Raw genomic sequence first — 20,465 nt, 5'->3', positions numbered from 1 at the left:
TTCCTTTTTCAGCAGAAAACCTTGGAATGCTATCTTTTGCTTTATGCACAGTGCTGAAATTCAAGTTTCTTGAAATGAATGTGCACTACCATTTCTGTCTTACAAAACAAAAAGCTTCATTACATGAGCAATTTTTTGAGCGCATTACACCTATGGAAGGGTATTTTTTTAAAACCCAGAAACCGGCTAAAGAACAACAACATAAACAATTTTGTAGATCAGAAAATCAGACCATCTTTAATCCTGAGCAGGTGGAGCTATTGAAAAAGCATCTTTGAGCTATGTCTAACAGCCCCTCACAGAAGCAGGTAAGCTGATCCCATGCTCTGTGTTGCAGTCAGTCAGCAGTGGACAAGTCTCTAAATACCTGCTGGCAACCAAGTGGCGATGTGGGAACCCAGCACATCCCTCTGGCTGTCCAGGATGGCCAAGACCCTGCCAGGGGGCTCAGAGACCCTGGCACAGGGCCCAAAACACCTGTGGGTTTGATTATGACCCATGGAGCAAATTACCAACCTTATATAAAGACCAGCAAGCCACAACAGTTTAAGTAGAATATTAGTGAAGTTATCACGGGGTGGAAAAGTAGATTTTAGGGTTTTTGGTATGGGGGTTCAGGGGGCAAGATGAAGGGATCTGGGCGTGCCCAGCCTTTCTCCTTCTTCTTCTTGGCCTCCATCTTCTGCTGTGATGTTGGCACTTTTGGATTGGTTTAGAGTAGCAGCTCACTGTCTAACACAGGTGATAGGTATTGGAAAGTAATTGTAAACATTGTACACATAGTTTTTAGTATAAAGCCATAACACTGCCCTGGGGGCAGGCAGAGTGCCTGGACTGTCCTGCTGGACGGACCTCGGCAGGGCAGGAGAAAATGTTTTATAGATAAGGAACAATAAACAGCCTTGAGAGAGAGAAATGAAGAGCTCTGACTCATTCTTCAAGTGCCAGACTGGGAAAAGAGACTTTTAACAATCTCAGGGTCACAGCAACCCAGAAAGGCCCTGGGATGGCTCTGGCTGGCCTGGGGCTTGTGCTGCAGGTCTGAAATGCCTGCTGGAGCACCTTTACACAGTATAGCATTCCCCTGGTTTCAGGTGAGTTTGTGCAGCCTTACCTGAGTCAGTTCCTGTGCTCTCCTCGCTCCTGAACACCAGTGTGACAATTTGGGCTGTGGCCATCAGGTCCCCAAGGCCGAGCATGTGGCTGCTCAGGTGTCGTGACTCAGTTGTCATCTTTGGGGCAATTAGGGGTGTGAACATCAAAAAAAAGTCTTGTGGCAGAAAGCTGTGTGTGCATACCTTGGGGTATGGATTATGGTAGAAAAACAGAATTTCAAAGATTCCTCATCAGGATAAGCAACCAAGTAAAAAAACCCAAACAAACAATCAGTCAAAGCATTTGATGGTTCATATATTTAATCCTTATAAATTGATGAAATGAGGGAATGTTAAACATTGTTTCATAAATATGTGCACTTTTCTGTGCACTTTAACACTGGTTTAAAGGGCTGTACATTTTTGAGACAACTAGTGGGATAAATGTGTGAACTAATGAATATAGGGAAATTAATTGTTAGGGTACGGAAAGATAAGGAAAGACAGTGAGTTTGTAATCTCCACAGCTAGTATAGCACATGCTAAATGTCACACAAAAAAGGGACTACTATATCACACAGAAACTGACATCTATCAACTGACTGGAAGCAGCCTTTCAATAATCATTCTGTTCCTTTTTTAACTGAAAGGGATCAAAAATGTGTCTATATATACAAAAAATATTTTAGAATCCTATTAACAGCAACACTTCTTAAGGCAATATAACATTTCTCCCTCAAAAATACAGACAGAAAAAAAACCCTTCCAGTAAGCAGATAATAGTGTTTACAATGGCAAAATAAGTCAATTGAAAGTGTAATGACTTCTTATAATGTCAACAGAAGTGTTTGGTTCACACGCTCATATAATGCATAAGCCATTCAACTGACATTGTATCCAGTTGCTGTTATAATTTATATGAGTAAGGGCCTGTAAAAACTCTATTTTTTAGTCTATTATGATATCAGAAGTGTTTGTTGTGAGTGAAACCCTTTCTAATGCTCATTTATTATAAGTGAAAGACAGTAACACCAACATTAAACAAGAAACCTTATTGCTTTTCAGTTTTCTTCAGTGTGTGCTCTGCATTCATCTGCACTTTCACAGACCATCTGATCTGAAAGGGGATTATATAATCCTCTCTTGGAGGTACATCAGTTCTGCCTGAAATAAGGCATATGGTTCAACAGTCCACAGTCATTGTATTATAGCAGTATATAGGAAAACTAGTCATAAACATTAATTTCACATTGACTCAAAAAAAAATCACCCATTTAAATTTACTGATTTGAAGACCACTGATGAATTTTCCATCATTTAACCCAATGTTTTGAGTACACAGACCACAGAATTCATGCAGTTACCTTGGTGTTGAACCCACTGGACCATTTTCTCTGGCCAAGGCCAAATGCATCTGTAACGTGGAGAGGGAGCCCCTACTGATCTGAGGTGAATGAACCTTACAGTGCTAATGGAAGCACTACTACAGTTTTAATTCTCCTCTTTTCTGTGCTTTGCCTACTCCTTTCCCCAGTAAAACCTGCAACTGATATTCTACATAAATCTTATATATATTTCATAAATATATTCTTGCCTGACATTTTTCAGGCAAGAAAATTCTTTTTAGGACAATCTTTTCATAGGAAGAGACGGAACAAAACCATTGGTGCACATTTGCTGGGAGTTCAGACAAACTGTAGGCACAGTGTAGCAGTGGACTGAAGATGCAGCACTCCCATTTAGGAAATGTATGTAACCCTGTGGTCCAGGTGAACTCATACAACTGAGCAGCATGAAAATAAATTCCCAGTACAAACACAACACACACAGTTAAGACAGGAAATAGCTTGCAAGGAATCCACAGGCTACAGCATGTTTGTACAAACCAGTCAGCTAATGCCTGGTTTTGCAAGCCATATTCACTCCAAGTGTACATTTATTCCAGAGTAGTCCCAGATTAAAAAAAAAAAAAAAAAAAAAAAAAAGAGAGAGAAAAAGTGAAGCTTTTACACAAATAATTTTTCTGAAAAGCATAAAGCAGCAATTTTTTGATGAGTAAGCTGTTTTGCTGAGAATAGCTTGCTCTGCTCTGTGTGTGCCTGTACACAACATGCTGGAAAGTACATGACACTAAGAAATCTTTTCATGAGAAATAAATACATCAAATCCAAATAAAGCTGCATTTTGAGACTTGGTTATACACTGCAAAACCCTGGACAAGAATGTAAGTTTTTATGTAGAAGCATCCAAGGGCCACCCTTGGCTCCTAAACTCTTTAAATACACAAACAGGTATCCCAGGTATACAGATGGAATTAATTTCAGCCATTTTTTCTCTCTCAGCCTCAAAAGCATCAAAACCTAGAACTGTTGAGGTCAGATTAATTGTTTACATAAAACGCTACACTTTCCAAAAACTGTGTAGATGTATTTTCTGGCTTCATTGTAAAGAGGTTCCATATCAAAGTGGGAATTAGTTGTCCAAAGGTTAAAGACACCAGAAGAACACTCAGTAATTTGAGAATAAATTTTTCAGTTTATAACCCAAGTGTCTGCAGCTGTATCCTTGTCTTGAAAAGGCCAAATTTTCTTTCCCCGTTTTCCCATAATAAAGGCAGCACTACTGAAACAGGTTTGAAACTGCTGAAAATTTTACTGATTTGATTCATCATAATCCCTTCCTTGTACATTGAAATTGGGGGAAATTCAAAAATTTTAAATTGATTTTTAATTCTATTCTTTAACTGAACACTAAGTGTTAGAGAGAAAAACAACCCTGTGGAAGAAATATATAATATGTCTATCTTTTCTCCTAGATTTCTTATGACTTCATTAATTTTCCAGGCTCATTTCTTACACCTTATTAATCCAGTGTTGCTGAATCTTCTTTCCTTGTGATTTTTATTACCTCTTTTATATTCACAGGACGAATATTACCTGTGAATCATCAAAATTCACATTATTTTTATTTGCCAGACTCACTCTATTTCTAGATTTGTCATGCCTGGATGCTGATTGGTCCTGTGAAGGAGCAGTGCTGTTCTCTGTGTGCATATGGCATCCCTGATTGCTTTTAATCACTGACCTATGGGCTCTTATCCAAAAGATTAGCAACATGAAAAGGATTCTGCTGTGCTGGTAAGACTATCAGGGGAAGTTAGGCATCTAATCTGCAGAGATGCTCCTGTAAATTTTGTTTGTCACCTTCTGGTTTCTAAGGTACTTAAATAGCTACATAAATCTTACCTTTGATCTCGAGCTCTCCCCTCGTATTGCATTACAGCAGCACCTACTCAACCATGCTGGAGGCACCATGCACATTCAGTAAGAGATCTCTACCATCCTGAATAGCTTAAAAGACCTTTTCTATCTATATGGGGGAATAAAAAAGAAAAGAAAAAGAAAGAAAAAAAAAAAAAGAAAAAAAAAGAAAAAATTGAAGGATAAAAAAAGAGCTGGAAATAGAAAAGGAGCGCACAGGTGACAGAACTATGAAATGGCATCTGAGGGGAGAATCACCAAATACATGCTCTTTCCTGGAAAATAATTCAGGTGCCCCAAAGGAAAGCGATCTATAAAATCACGAATTACACGGAGAGGATAAACAGAGAATGATCAGTCAGTGTTTGCTGTTGCAGCACAATGACATCAAATCAAACCAGCAGTTGGCAGACTGAAAGCAGACAAAGGGGCTCATTCTCACACAAAGGGAAGGAAGGTAGGACACAGACAATGCTGCAAGGTGCTGGGGGGACCCAAAGGCTTCCCCAGCTTCACGCTGACACAAGAGCCATATGTGTTAGAGTGATTGAACACTAAGTGTTTGAATACTAAGTGTTTCTGGCTTGAGTAACCCCTGAACTTGAAACGACTGGAACTGAAGAGAGAATTCTTGGCAAGTTCTGCTCCGTCTGTCCTGTCCTTAAACTCATCTGTAAGCTTTTTCTCATTGTTAGGGAAAGATTTGGGACTGACCCAGAAAAGGCTTTTTACGTTCTTATGTTACATGAAATAAGCAAATCAAGGACATTAAATTAAGCAAATTTGAATCAATCTGCGTCACAGGTCAGCAAAATAACTGGAATCAAGACTTCTACAATGGCTGTGCTCCATCACAGCTGCTTCTGCTCTAGTAAACTAAAGTGACCAGAGAATGTTCTTTGGTCCTAAACCAAGTGGTAGGAGAGGGCCATTGTCCATACAGCTGAACTTTTTTACCTGCTGGAACCAGAGATACCATACCCAGATTGGCCATTGGGACTATTCCTTCGTCCACACTAGTTCTGGAGAATGATCATAAAATTAGGAAAACCTGATCTTATTTTTCCACTTCCAGGACCTAGCTATGAAGAAAAACAGAAAAAACATCTTTTCTTCATCAGGTACCTTTGTGACCAATGGTCTCTGAAAGTTTAAGTGTTTCTAGACACAGATGTTTTTGTGTGGCAGAATGAATGAAGTGTCCTATATTGCAAGTGCTTGGCATGGCTCATGTAATGGGTCCTGGACTGTCAGCAGCCTTGGAACTGTGCTCACAGTGATAATTAACCAGTGTCAGTCAGTCCCAGTGCCCAGTTTCATCTTCTGTAGCTGTGGTTGCATCTTTTACACAGAAGCACTCAGAAGATATATTAATAATTTCAGCGTCACTTAAAATCCTTATATATACACAGAGATGACAAAATGATGCTCTAATGCCACTGTAGGGCTCCAGGTGCTGGAATTATTGTCTTCCTACAGAAACTTGTGTGTGAGTTCTCAGAGAGCTGGAAAACAGTGAGGGATAATAGTTCTCTAAAAGTTCTGCTGCTTTGGCCAGACTAGATTATGCTAACTTCTGTTATTCAATTGGAAGAGGGGAGATAATCCTAACTTTTTTTTTTCCTCCTTAAAAAAACCAGAAAAAACCAAAACCTGTGGGGAGTAAAGAAATATGGCTGTTATCTCTAAGCTGTACACATGCAGTAGTATTATTTGATATTCCTGAAACCAGGAACATCCTGTTTAGAAAATGGAAAAAAAAAAAACCTGATGGAAATTACTACACTCCATTTTTCCTGCTCCCCAATCAAAGAAAAAGTACTTGAAAAGCGTGAACATTATGTTTAAAAATAGTTCTGCTGAAATATGCCCAGAGATCAGAAAAAACTTCCATATTTGGAAGAACCTACAGTATGTTCTGCCAAAGTATTTGGCTTTTCTTTAGGTCAAGGCAACCCTGGGCTTTGGTGTTGTTCCCATAATGTGCTATAGACGGGGTGAAAGTGCTCTCCTGTCATTTCCAGTTTACAGTACAGTTTGTGCTGGCTGGAGTGGGACATGCCTTTGCAGCCAGTCCTACTCAGAAAACCTCAGTAACTGCACACTCAGATTCTCCTGTGCTGTACTTGTATTTCCTATAAATACACATGTAGAGGAGGCAGAATTTCCTTGAAACCTACTTGATTTCTCTCCTTTTTTCTCACTGATTTTCTCCACATCCGTTCAAAAATACTAATTTTCATTTTTTTCAAAATTTATTTTTAGAAGACATGGTTAGAACTAGTAAAAAAATTACATTTATTCTATTTAGTTTTTTCTCATTTCCGTTGTGTTTTTGTTTTTGTTTTTTTTGGGGGGGGCATTTTGTTTGTTTTCTTATTAAAAGTTTTGATGACATTATGTTCTCAGTATCTGTTTTACTATTAAATATTTAATTTTGGAGGCATTTCTGCTACAAGTAGTCATGGTGAGTAAAAGCTCCATTGATTCATCTAATAGACTGGGATTTATCTTTTCAACCACTGACACCTCATTGCATGTCTAAAGAATGAAGTACCACTGAAATGCTTCCAAATATTGTGATGCATCTCTATGTGAATTAACTCAAGCAAGACCTTAGATTCCCCTTAAATGCCTTACTCTTTGGGAAGATAATTACACATTGGTATAGTACATTTGTTTTTTCTATGTTTTGCCTTGTTTAACTTTACTGTCTCTCCTGACACTGCTTTTCATGTTCTAAAAAATAGTTGCCACTTTTAGATTACACATCTTTAGTTTCATTGTGCTAGCTGAAAATATAAATATTGTCCTGTTAGCATACAAATTCATTCAGAAAGGGGTTTCAAGTACTGCTACCTCTGCTCTCCTGTGCTGTTCCAGCAAAATGGTCCCCTCTAAAAATCAGGTAATTAAATCAGGGAGTTTCCTGAGCAGCCCTGTCAATAGGTATGTGCAGTTTACTATTTCAGCATTTCCTGCTCCTCAGCTGCTCTGTTGCCCTCCCAAGCTACCTCAAATGCAGGAGGAAGTGCCTTCATCTCGTGTCCTCAGAGAGGGCTGCTGGTTTGTACATTTTGTTCAGTGTACAAGGCTACATAATGTGAAAGAACTGATGAGCAGAGCAGTGGACAACAGTTAATGTCCAAAACCAGTTCCTCAGTGCTTCTCTGTAGATTGAACCAGAATATTGATAAGCAAATAAAGAAAACTCCTATTTCTGATCTAATTCTATTTTCACTCCTGCCCTTTGCCATTCTCAGGCCCACCACTCCTGAGGCGCTGTCCATGCTCTTGAGGCCTTTTGGTCAAGGCAAGTCAAGTACAAAAGGAGCTGAGGCTCAAGCCTGCACTGGAGCACTCTGATGAGCTCACAGTGTCTCATAAAATGAAGGATAGAGAGTTAAAGATTTGCTTTCAAGCTGGAAAAATGCATCCAGTAAATCCCACTGGCTGGGTTTATAGGGACTTTGTTTTGTGGGCAAAATAAAAGTTAGGAAATAAAATTTGCTTCAAGGATTAAGGTTTTAATCCTTGGCTCTCCTTTGGCCAATAAAGTGTTTGATGGATACTGTAAGTCTCCATCAAAGTCCGTGTCTCAGCACTGACTTAGCCAGTCCCCAGAGCAAACTAGAAAACCTCACATGCAGCTTGGAGCCATGTCACCAGGCAAATCAGTAAGCCCAAAATACACTTTCAGGAATATTCATAGTTTGCATATAAAGTTTACGAGTTGAGAAGTGTTGCAGAAGCATTGTGGCCTTAATTAATAATGGAGTGTGTCTCCAGTGCTAATCCTTGTTCCAAGGGGGGGCCCTGCAGAAACTCAGTGTAAATCATCACAAGACTTCCCAGTGAGCCTTCCTTCAATAACTTAGTGAGCACTGAATCTACACATTCACTTTTCTGGGAAAGTCATATTCATTTATGATAAAACTGAGTCCTGTGCAGCTGTCAGGGCAAATGTTGAGCTTCTCTCTGTTGGGTTTTATATTCCTGTACCTAGACAAAAGTCAACTGGGGTGAGGATTCAGTGATTTTTTTCTGAGGGGGAAAATTATTAGTACTTGGTATAATGACTTTGGGTTATCTCTGACTTGATGACTGATGACAATCCAAATGTAAGAAAATAATGTAATGTCTTATCTGTCAAGAGAAATGAATTGCTTTTAAAATCTTAGATAAACTATGTGTTTTACAGAACAAAATGAGATTATGGGTGAAGTTAAACTGGGACTTGGTACTATGCAATTACATGAATTTACACCAGTAATATCTGTGGGGTTTTTCTGAATCCTTGATAATTTAATTGGGGTCCTAATCTGTTAAACATTCAATTTGCACTGAATTTCAGTAGACTTCAGATATTTTTACCTCTTTAGGCCCCTTTGACAATTTCTCTTCACACGGACATGTGGCTTATACAGAATCCTGGAGGTGAAATGAGGAACAAGGACACAGCAGGAGACGTTTCTGCTCCTGTGCGTGACAACATTCAGGTGCAGGAGCAGCACTGACAAGGGAGATAATGTGGGCTCCAAAGCAGCCATGGCTGCACAGAGCTCCTTTCCACTCTGGACTAAATTTCTCAATTCATCAGGCATCTGCCCCTGGCTCAGAGCTCTCACAAGAACCTTTACCATGGCCTTGGTGTGTGGTAGCTTGTTACCCTGAAGTGACTTGATTGAACTTCTGACTCTGCCTCACCAGTGCCTCCTCAGCTCTCAAACCTGAAAGAGTAAATTGGGAAATCAGGGAGTATTTTAGGATTTACTGTTACTAGACTCGTAATGGAGCCTTCTGACTCCTCTTGCTGGAGTTGATGAGCAAAAACTGAGTAGTTGAATGTCCTCACACCCTCCAAGGCCTTTAAGTAATGACTTCAGACACTCAAAAGACTGGAATGCACTCCAGACTGATCAACCATCTTCCCTTCTGGATTAAAGCCATCAGGAGTCCTTTTGTCCCAATGAGAAAATTGTTGGTCTCTTGTCTGTATCAGTCCTTCTACCTTTACTCTTGACATAAAGCACATCACCAGTTGTAGGCTGGCAGCTCTTCTTGGTCCTTGGTAGTACATGCAGCATTCTAATAAACACCACCACTGGCAGTAGCTGAGCCAAGAACCATAATGCACAAATGTAAAACACTGCCAATTGCTATAGATTTTTTTCTACTACTCATGGAATGCCATTTCCTATATTTTTTTTTCATCTCTGATGCAGTACATACCCTCAGTCTTTCACATCACTTTAAATTAATGTGTCCTTACTGTTCCTTTGCTTTCTTTTTCCTCCCCTTTTAAGAACTGATGATTTTATTTTCCCTTTTGGCTTACATTAGAGCCGGCTTAGATTTGATCACTACCAGTGCATCAGAGGAAACATACAGTACATACTGTGCTTTGAGCTGGGTGGAGAGGGAGCTATACATAACCCTCAGTTAGCAATAATATGACTAATGAATATGTTGTACTATGGGTTTCCTGCGAAAGAGCAACTCACACGACTCAGCCTTTATCACATTGTTTTTGTTAGCCATTGCTCTTTATTTACTGTCACTGGAGCTGGGAAAGACAGCTCATTTTGTCAGCACTGTGCAAATGTATCTGAGCTGGAGCTGGCAGTACAACTTGTTCTTCTCCTGCATGTTTTATAACCTGTTTTTTATTTTATAGTACTCTAGTAATTCATTCTCTCTAAAATTAAAGTGGAATGACTATTTTGTACATGGGCTACTTTACACATTACATTCTACTTTTAAAAAGGATAAAGGATCATATTCAAGCTTATACATCTCTCACCAGCACATTGAAGGTCCCAGAAATCCAGTAGTCTTTGCTGGCCTATTTGGAGGGACAGTTTTAATTCCAAGATGTCAGCTAGCTAGAATCCTTTGATGGATTCAATTTCCAAACTACAAAGCATACTGCTTGTTTCAGTATCACTTCTAGCTGCTTATATATGGAGCAGATTTACTGGACATTCAAAAAACCTGTTACACCCTGCTTCTTTTTCACCCTTCTGTGTGCTTCCAGAGGGTAAGAAAATGGCTGTGTCCCTGTTCAGCCTCTCCTCCCACACAATACTTTTCATTCTTTGTCACAAAACTTACCTTTGTTGCTGAGGAGCTCATACTTCAGATGCTTGTATCTATCTTAGGCATATAAATATCCACTATCAAAGATTCTGAGTCTTGCTGCAAGATGAAAGCCCTTCATACAGACTTAACTTTGTTTATCCTCTCATGATGTCTTTATGTAAAAGCAACATCCCCATGATGGCACTTCAGCATCACTTTTTTCAAAAGAGAACAAGTATTTTTTGACTGGCATTTGTAGAAATTCCTGCAGTTGGGTCCTGAGTGCCTCTTGATGTGAGAGCTGGATTAAGAGCTGAAAAAGTTTTACAGGACTATTTAGTCTTTAACACCTTCCTTTCCTCTGGCTTTGTGCTCCTTCCACATTTAATGTCTACACTGGTCACAAAGGCCATTGCAGCAGCAAAAAAGAGCTATTGAGTTTCAAGGCAAGTAAATTGTAACAGACTCAACAAGAGATCTACAAGGGGACTCTGTAAGACATCCTCATACCAAAACAGCAAATATATATCTTAGAAAAACAGTTCAACTGCAGGAGAACAGCAATTAGAAAGTCATAATTTCAAATTAATGTCACTTGGCATCCCCACTTCATAGTGTTCATCTCTCCAAATATTTAATTTCTTCTCCTCATTACTCTTTATTAGCCCCTTTAGCCATTTCCTCAGTTCTTTTTTTTTTCTTTGTTTTTCTTTTGTGCAGAGTCAGGTATTTTCCAACAGCATAATCATTCATCTTTCTGTAAAAGTAGCTGGTTTAAATGAAGGGAATGGGTGACCATGGTTCAAAATGTTTGGGGTGATGTATACTCAGCCCAATATTGCTTCTACTGATTAACCCAATCTCTTGCAGAGTTTAAATATTTAAAAGAAGAATTCAGTGTTATTCTTGGAAAGCTTATTATTTACATAAAGCAGTAGGCTCTACCAAAAAAATCAATTCTCAGGCTGTGAGAGTCAGCAGCCTCTTAGATTTTGTTCTTCTCTGACTCATACAGACAAAAAGGCTTCATGTCACATTTTGGCTCGTTGGTGAAATCCTTAGCCAGCTTGTGTGCTCCTGTGAAAACGCAGCGAGAAACTCCTGTGAAGTTCTGTGCCCAGCCAAGCTCTGTCCCCCGTGCTGGGGAGGTGCCAGGAGGTGCCAGGGTGCTGTGCCCCTCAGTGCCAGGGGAGCCCAGGACTCTGCACCAGCAGCCTGGAGAAGCTGTGGCAAAATGCTGCACCCTGCGCCGGCACAGCACAGAGCTGCTGTGGTTCGTGTCACCTCTTGTATCCTCCTCTGGGACAGCAACAAGATTTTTATGTATAAACATTATTATGTACCTAAGAGAAGGTATTTTAAAATATTTGTTGTTCTCCCGAAGAATGAAAAGTCTCTTTAAGGTACTTTTTGCTTAAAGACTACAATTGGAAACATAAGAACTGCCAGGTACTTTCACACATTATTTTAAATGGAAAACAAACAAAGCTCAGAGGAGAGATCATCCAATGCTACGCACTCCTAAAATGCATTCACTTAGTGTTTTTATTTTTCTTCCTCCTTTTTTCCAAAAATCCCAGCTTTGTAGAGAAGCAAAATAAATATTAGATATTGTACAGATGTGATCTCAATATTTTGGAACTGCTTAAAACAGTGGGAGCCCCAGACTGAAATCCTTATGTAGAAATTACCCAAATAAAGCTCCCACTGAGGCCAAGTGTTTTACTGCCATTTATACAATTGTATAAAATGAGCTACATGCTTTACAGAACAAATAAAGAAAAATCACATGAAGTCTTTATCTCCTTCCCTAGTTTGCCTTACTCTCACAATTCATTGCATAAGAGAAACAGAGCATAGGAGCAGGAGAGAAAAGAAACACCATAAATGGCGATAGAAAACTCTATAAAAACAACAGCTGGATAGGGCAAAAGTTCCTTTGTTGAAGTCAGATGGCTATTTATTTTTAAACATTTGACAAAATATTTTGCTTTTGATTGACTAGCTGATAAATCCACAGGAGTTTCACCTAAGTGGACACTAAATGAGGACTCGTGGATAAACCTGTTATAAACTATTAGATCAGTGCTCTGTATTATGGTCTTATTTTTATCCAGAGACTTTTACTAAAATAGCACAGCTTTCATCTGAGCTGCCCTGTCAGACAGGGCTGTGAGGAACATTTTGGCACTGCCTGCTCCCCCGTGCTGATTCCCCAGCCCAGGGGGCTCTGCAGGGACCTGGAGGAGCAGCAGTGCTGCCGCTCTCCTTCTCACCCTCTGTGTGTCTCACACCTCTCTGCTCTGGAGGCTTCTCCCCAGAAACCCTCAGCCCACGGAAAAACAATTTATCAGAGTTGTTGTTATTGTTGTTGTTATTATTACTATTATTTTTCAGCAATCACCTGTGATTTTTTTTTTAATCTGACCATTCAAAGAGCCTCTCCACAAAGAGTTGCTACAAACAAAAAATTTTAAAAGGATCCTGCTTTACAGAGATTTCTGATCTTTTCCTTTCTCTTGGTGACACTGAGATAAAAACAGCACTTTAGTTGACAGGATTATGTTGCAGTGAAATGGAGCTTTGCGTGGGAGTAAAGTGAGATCCATTATATGAAACTCCCATTACTAATCATATAATTGGGAAGTAAAAACTTTTCCAGATTAGCCTTGGCTTTCATAAGGAAGGACAGAGATCTCTTTTCAAGCATGTTAGGGATTGAATGAATTGTGATCAGGACATTTGAAAGGGGAGCACAGAAGCCTGAGCTGGACAGGTGGAGGGAAGGGAGGGAAGGAGAGGATTGGGCACATGCTGCAGGCTGTAGTAAAACTCTACAGTCAGGTGTGTATTTAAGTGCATTTATGAATTGCTGAAGACTGGGAAGACTTAGAATTTACATAAATAATTACCTGAAAGAATATGTTCTTCTATGAGTAGCCCACCTCAAGTGCTTTACAAATACAAAGGAAGATAGTAAAAAATTTCAGAAAAAAAGAAAGAAAATATTTTGATAAATGAGTAGACAATGGATTATGAAACATGCATATTGATGTATCTGTCTTATAGACTTTCACTGCCTTGAAACAAGATTTTAAATGATTGTGAGATTCCAAATGTTCTGCCTAACCTGGCTACAGTATTTCTTTTATAATGACACATGGCAAGCAGATATATTACTATATTCTGCCTCAGTAACAGAAGCACTTTCCTCTCCATTCTGGTTCAGCAACTTTATGACACTGTGGAAATGAAGAGATCAATATTTAAATATGCCTTACCAAAAAGAAGCAAAAAAAAATGAAAAACCCTGAAAAACCCAAAAATGCCTCTCTCCTCTACTTTAGGCCAGGAAAACCCTTCTGAAATGGTGTTTATATGTTTACTAAAATTTTGTAAGCCTGTGATGTGGACATAGTGTCCTCACTACTATTGTTTGATGAAACAAAAGAATAATGGAATCAGACTGTTTTTGCATGCAAGCCAGGACAGACCGAAAATGGGGTTTGGGCTTCAATTAATTTTGTATAGATACCCCTAAGCTAAAAATATCATCCACCACAGTGGCAATGAACTAATACAATAACTAATACTACACTCTCTGTGTATCTGAAAGGAATAGAAATACATTCAGTATGACCTGCTCAGCATAACTAATATCTTATTTACAGGTAATGGAGTTTGGTGCAGATTGAAACTGAAACAAAAGGGAAAAAAATAAAAAAACACAAACAAACAAACAAAAAACAAACAAAAACAAAAACAACAACAACAAAAAACAAAACAAAACAAAACAAAAAACAAAAAAAAAAAAAAGGAGGCAAAGTTTGTTTCCATAAAACATTACCAGGCTGAAGACCTGATTCTAGCACAGTATCTTTACTCACTGCTGCAGGGCTCTAAATAAAATCCCTGGGCACTGAGGTAAAAGATAGCACAGTGAGGGGGGAAAGGGCTCTACTGGGTATTAAAGGGACTCAAACCTAATTCTGGCAGCATGACTGGAGATAAACTAATGGACACACTGAGGTGTGGAATCACTCAGCTGGGCCCTCTAAAGCCCTGCATTATTCCATGTCATATCCTGCTTGCCTCTCTGAGATGCAGAGGAGGTGGATATAATCCAAATATCTTTGTTCTCATGTTCCATGCCCATATGAGAGATGGTATGATGGTAATGGTGGAGTAAGAGAATCAGAGAATTTATTAGAATAACAGGCACCATGGGTAAGTCAGCATCTCTTTTCTGGTCACCAGGCTGTTTTTCCTCTCAGTGGAGGCATAGCTATAATAGGACATTGCTAAAGCCAACAATATTTGAAGGTGTATTATTTTGTATGTATCAGCCCAAAAAGAGAAATGGAGTAAATAAGAGAGAAAAATTCTCTCCCTGAGAGACTAAATTTCACATCAGACTTGTATGTTCACAGTTTTCACACATAAATTAGACAATTGTAAATTATCTCCCTAGCCTGTTCCATAAGTGAACAGAAGGTTTTCAATGCAAACATAATAAATAGCATCTCTGTAAACAGTACCCTTTGGCACCCTCATAAACCATCTTACCAGAATCAAAAGCTTGGGTAATCCTGAGGACTAAGGACTAGACTCTTTAAGGTATTTTAAGGATCTGTGTGTTTGTGCCTTCTTATGTTTACCACTGATTTTTACAGTCTCAGAAAACTGTACCTCTGGCATTTCTTATCTCTCTGACCACACTCCCTCTGCTGAGCAGCTCTTTAGCCATCACTTGCCTCTTCAGGTAGAGTCAGAGAACTTCCCATTTTCAGCCTGGACATCCAACACAGCCCACACACAGCAAATAAGATTTAAAGCAAACATCTGATTTTAGTCCAAATCTTTAGTCCCATCAGTTTAGTTCTGTTCACTTTTGGCAAAAGTTTCCTTATATATAGCATTATTTACCAAGGATAAAACTGTTTCTGAGGAAAGATATCTTCAAAGCGAGCAACCAGGAACTGATTATCTAACTTTTCTGCCATACCTTTTCTAATTCTGACACAGTTCCACTCTCTGCTGCTTTCAGTCCCACCTTTTCTCCTGAAGCACAGAATATCCTCAAGGAGAGTTACACCAACTCCTGGTCAGCTTTCCTGTCTCTGAAAGTGGAGTATAACAGCTTCTGTATTAGCTCCAAAGAAGAAGGCCAAGTAGGAAGTAATCATTCCTCTGTCATGCACAGCCTGTCATATGTTACATCAGGCAACTGTTTTCAGTGACCAGAAAAGGGCTTATCTCAACAAATTTTTACTCCAGATAAATAATTTTTACACTTTCTGTGCTCTTTTCTCTCTCATGCTTTTTTTTTTTTTTTTACATTTCACAAAAAAAAATACTCACAACTGACTGAAGATAAAAGCAGGATTCCTCCAAATTCTCTTGAACCTCTGTCCCTCCTCTATATGTTTGAGAAATTTCTATTAATCAACTGTGTGATTTTTTTTCTGATAACTTTTCCCCCAGCCTGATTTAAGTTAATTTAATGTTTTCAGACAGAACAGCTCTTAGTTCCCTCCGTAGACGACAACAGTCCTGAAACTTTTCCTTGTTGATCACAGAAACAATTATCCACAGATGAAAATACAGAAGCTTCATGCCAACTGCACTACAGAGAAGTTTGTTATTCTGTTGTCTCTAATAGACAAATATTGTCTTCATTCTCCAGTGCTTTCATTCCAGCAGCAATTATAGACAGCACTTGCCTTGGAAGAAGATAATAAAAAATAATAAAAATTGAGAGTTCAGTCTCAGAGGATTAGATGTGATGTTGACATCCACTAGTCTGGAGTTGGAGCTGCACTGAAGGAAAACAGAACAGGGATAAAAAGTGAGAAGACAAAACAAAACTTATCACCTTCAAATGAAGTGATGCAGCCAACTCAGGAGGACACATAAGACAGACAACTAATAACATTCATCACATTTTCTATTTATAAATACAAGAGAATATAAAAGAATCATCACTAAAGGTGTCCATGAGCAATCTTATTGCCTTGTGTGCAGTTCAAGGTATTACACACCCTTAAGAAAGCCAAGCTTGAACATCTGATTGTGAAGATTTTTTTGAAAGGCACTTCTAGGAAAGCAATTTGCCTGGTCTGCCTTAGAAGACATCACTAGAGCTGAGCTTGGGATAAGCTGATTCCTGTTCCTTCCAGGGAAACCTTACAAACACTGCTTGTGTCTAAGTGAAAAACAGCTGGAAGAAGGAAACTGAACCATTGTGATGTGTGCACTGTGTGAGCTGATGAGATCTGCCAGAGTGCAAAACAGCATCGGAACAGGGTAAACACTGAGGATACGGAATGGAGCATGGCAGTATTCCCATAGAATGGAGCATGGCAATATTCCCACAGGATCACTAATCACGACCCCAGGCTGCCCAAATCTCATGACAAAAAAGGCAAAGTAAAGCAGATGTTGGCCTGTGCTGTTTCTCACCACCTTCAACTGAGGAAATCCTTGCAGGAAACAATTCTCTCAGTTATACAGACACGCAAGGATATTTTTGTGGGTTTGGAAGGCAGTAAGTTTTGTGACACCTGTTTTTTTATAGATAAGCTACAGAGGAGGCCTGGAGATTTCTCATCCCCCTGAAGAGTTGTGTTCTGAAGCCCCTCCAAAGTTCTGTAGTGTGCACATTCAACTTCCACCTGTTAATTCTGTGATGGCTGCTGGATCCAAGCACAAAGCAATTAATAAAATCTTGAAGACATTCATGGGTATTCACTGTGGTCCTGATCTCACTTCCACTTCACATAAAACTTTTCTAATAGCATTTAAATTATGAGATCTTCAAAACCCCATACAAGAAATAGTTCAGAAAAATATGAAAAGCTATGTTTCAGGTCTCTTGAGCAGTAGCTATAATTAAAACTATTGAATAGTGATTATAGACTTGAACTATGAAAATACTGAGAGAGAATAAGCCAAAATAAAAGTTTTGATTAAACTGGGACTTGATGGGGAAGAGCTCAGAGACTTCAGTCTGTAGGCATAGTCTGTAATAAAAGTCTGAAAGTCACAGATAGAGCTTACAACAGGAGAATTAATTTCAAACATTCAGTTATCACTGATTCTTTACTTATCCATATTACCTTTGATTTTATTCACAGTATAAACTTAGCAATCATCACAGAGTTTTGCCTACAAAAAATGAGCCAAAGTTTCTACCAGGTGACTGCCCATTTAGTAACAAGATCTGAGCCCTGGAAATTGTTCTAGAAATGTCAGATGAGAGAGAAGCTTTTCAGTTTCTGATTGCATTGGTAGGAATTACTGTAAAGATAGGCTGTGCTTTGGCTTTTCAATTTTTTGAGGCAGGGGCAGAAAATGCTGAGACACAGAAAGATGCAATGAAATGCCAGTGGTTTCTTTGCTAACCAACTGCATTCATAAGCCTCCAAGATTGCTACATATGGACAAATGATTAGCTAGTTTGCTTCTTAGTTAATGCTCTGAACTAATCAGTGACATGAAGGGGAATGCCTTGAATGAAGGACTTTCTGTGCCAAAAATCTTTTATGTGGGGACATAGCTAAATATGGAACTAATGCAAGATAAGGAAAAAAAATTAATAAATATTAAAAATAATACAAAAGAGAGAAGCCTAAATGCTTTCAAGCCAAAGATCTGGTTTGTATTGACCCTGCTTTGAACTTCTGAAGGAATGAATGAATTCTGATGAGCCAAACTAGTTTTATCCTTCATACCTGAAAAATTAATGTCATAAACAACAATACTGATACGTCTGCAATAACTGCCTCATTACATAAGCAGGAGAAATGGAGCATGACCAGCAAAAGCAGAAGCTGCTCTGCCATGGCTCATCTTGCAGCTCCTTCTGAACCTGGAACCTTCTCCTGCCCCGGAACAGATAGCAACAGATCCTCCCACATATCCAAATACTTAGCCACCAAATTTCATACGACGAAAGGGAGGGTGATATGGACAAATTGAAAACAATGGAAAAGAATGAAGCTGGTGAAACAGGCCATGAGGGGCAGCTCTTGCTGTGGTCCCTTCTCTGTGCAGCTTCTTACTTAGGTGATTCCTGCAGCCCATGCGGCAGAGGCAGTGGGTCCCAGGGGATCAGATCCTTCCCTAGCTGCATCTCTGACTTGCTGGGTAACTCTGGGTAAATCCCATTACATATTCTCTGCCCCAATTTCCCAACAGTTCAAAAAAATAAAAGAAAGAAAAAGAGAAAGAAAAAGAAAAATAGCATCCATGGTTTTATTTGCAAAAGGTACTGGGAGCTTGAACTCTTTAGTAGCAGTGAGAATTATTTCCCATATAAAGAAACAACCAAGGACAAGTTCAAGCTAGCTGAGAAGGCAGCATCTTGTTCTGCCGACCTAGAGAGTCAGTACAGGTGCCAAGTTTTCTGCTTAAGCCAACAGAAAAGTTAATATGGGCATGGTGAAATAAAAGCCTAAAGACAGAAGCTGACTTTCTTCTCTACATGCTCAGTTCAGCATGCTGCTTGTAGGATCAGAGAACTTTAAGCTCATCGCTTCCAGTCAAACCAAAAGCTGCTGTGATGTGATCTAAATAAAATGTGAGAAAAAGCAGAATAGGGATTCACGAGGGAAATTTTACATCTCTGAAAAACATCAAAAAGAACATTTCAGTGCAGCTACCTCTGAAGGGGGGTAATGACATGTATTTTAGGAGAGCACCTCAGTTTTAGAGCTCAAACATGAAAGCATAAACTGTGGGGTAAACTGAGCTTTGTCCTCCTAACAGGAAGATAGAACAATTGCAGCTTTGAGGCTGAGAGGAGACTTGGTGGAGGGCTCAGATTGAAAACCTGGAATTTCCATGCAGTCCTTGCAGATTGCCAGTTCAGGACCCCAGAAAAAGCTCATCCAGAGAGAAGCAAATTTAGATGACCCCAGATGCCCCTGCTTTCAGAGCAATAGGCCTGTCTGGGAACAGCCCAGTCAGCCTGGGAAGAAGGCTACAGGAGCCTTGCCATCAACTCTTGCTCCAAGCAAAGTCAATCTGACTGCAGCACAACAGCAAATCTTTGCAAATGTGACAGTAAAAGACATAATGTGTGTCCTATTTCCTGCACAACATAAAAATGCCGTCTTGCCAGGTTGGGATCAAGCAGAATTACAGCCCAACGCATGTCAAGGTGAGAAAGAGGACAAAGTGAACATGATATGGTGACATGATAACAATAGTCATGGAAAACAATGACAATAATATCTCATGCAGGAGAGCAGTTGTCAGGGAGCTTTAAAATGCCATACTTCCACTAATCCCTCACCTCTGATTCTGACCACAATGAAATAATATGCAGACTATGACAGGGATAATCTTGAACTTCACCAAACACCCAGTTATCAGCTCTCTACTGAAAAGCAGGTATGACATTTGTCTGTAAGTATAAGTATGTTAAGACAAGTGACAAGTACCATTTGAGATAAATTAATATGCTAGCAACTAAAGTTGTTAGCAAAATGAAATTATTAACTGGATAAAGCCTGAAAGCAGTATTTCCTCACTTAGTTCTCCATCTGGACCAAATGGAATTTCCACATCTCCTTTCTGGGCTCCTAAAATAATTCAAAAAGAAAAAAATAAATCAGCAAGATGGCTTATAGTTGACATACTGCTACGCATCAACAGATTGATCTTTAAGACCAAATGTTATGCGCTTACAAGGCAGTATCAACAGTTTCTGGATTCATGGTAAAATGGACACTATGACCACTGCAAACCATACATACTGCTCAATGAAGGGTGATAGAAATTCACAGTCAGGGCATAAAATTGCAGCTCTGATTTATTTGAGTAAATTACTTGACATTACAGTATGTATGTGTGTGTATATATTTCTACTGCATCCTTGCCCCTAAGCCAAGGAAATAATTACAAACTGCGCATAAAAAATATAAGACACAAGGGCCAAAGAGTGAGGAAGAAGTTGCATTTGTAAAATTTAGTTGTATCAATTCATTTACTACTCTCAGAGCTCAGTTCTCTGTCTTGCTGATGC

This window comes from Melozone crissalis, unplaced genomic scaffold (assembly GCF_028551555.1).
Source record: "Melozone crissalis strain CALT ecotype California unplaced genomic scaffold, PUWL_Pcris_2 ptg000016l_1, whole genome shotgun sequence".
NCBI classification, from domain to species: Eukaryota; Metazoa; Chordata; class Aves; order Passeriformes; family Passerellidae; genus Melozone; species Melozone crissalis.
Note: the sequence above shows the minus strand (reverse complement) of the source record.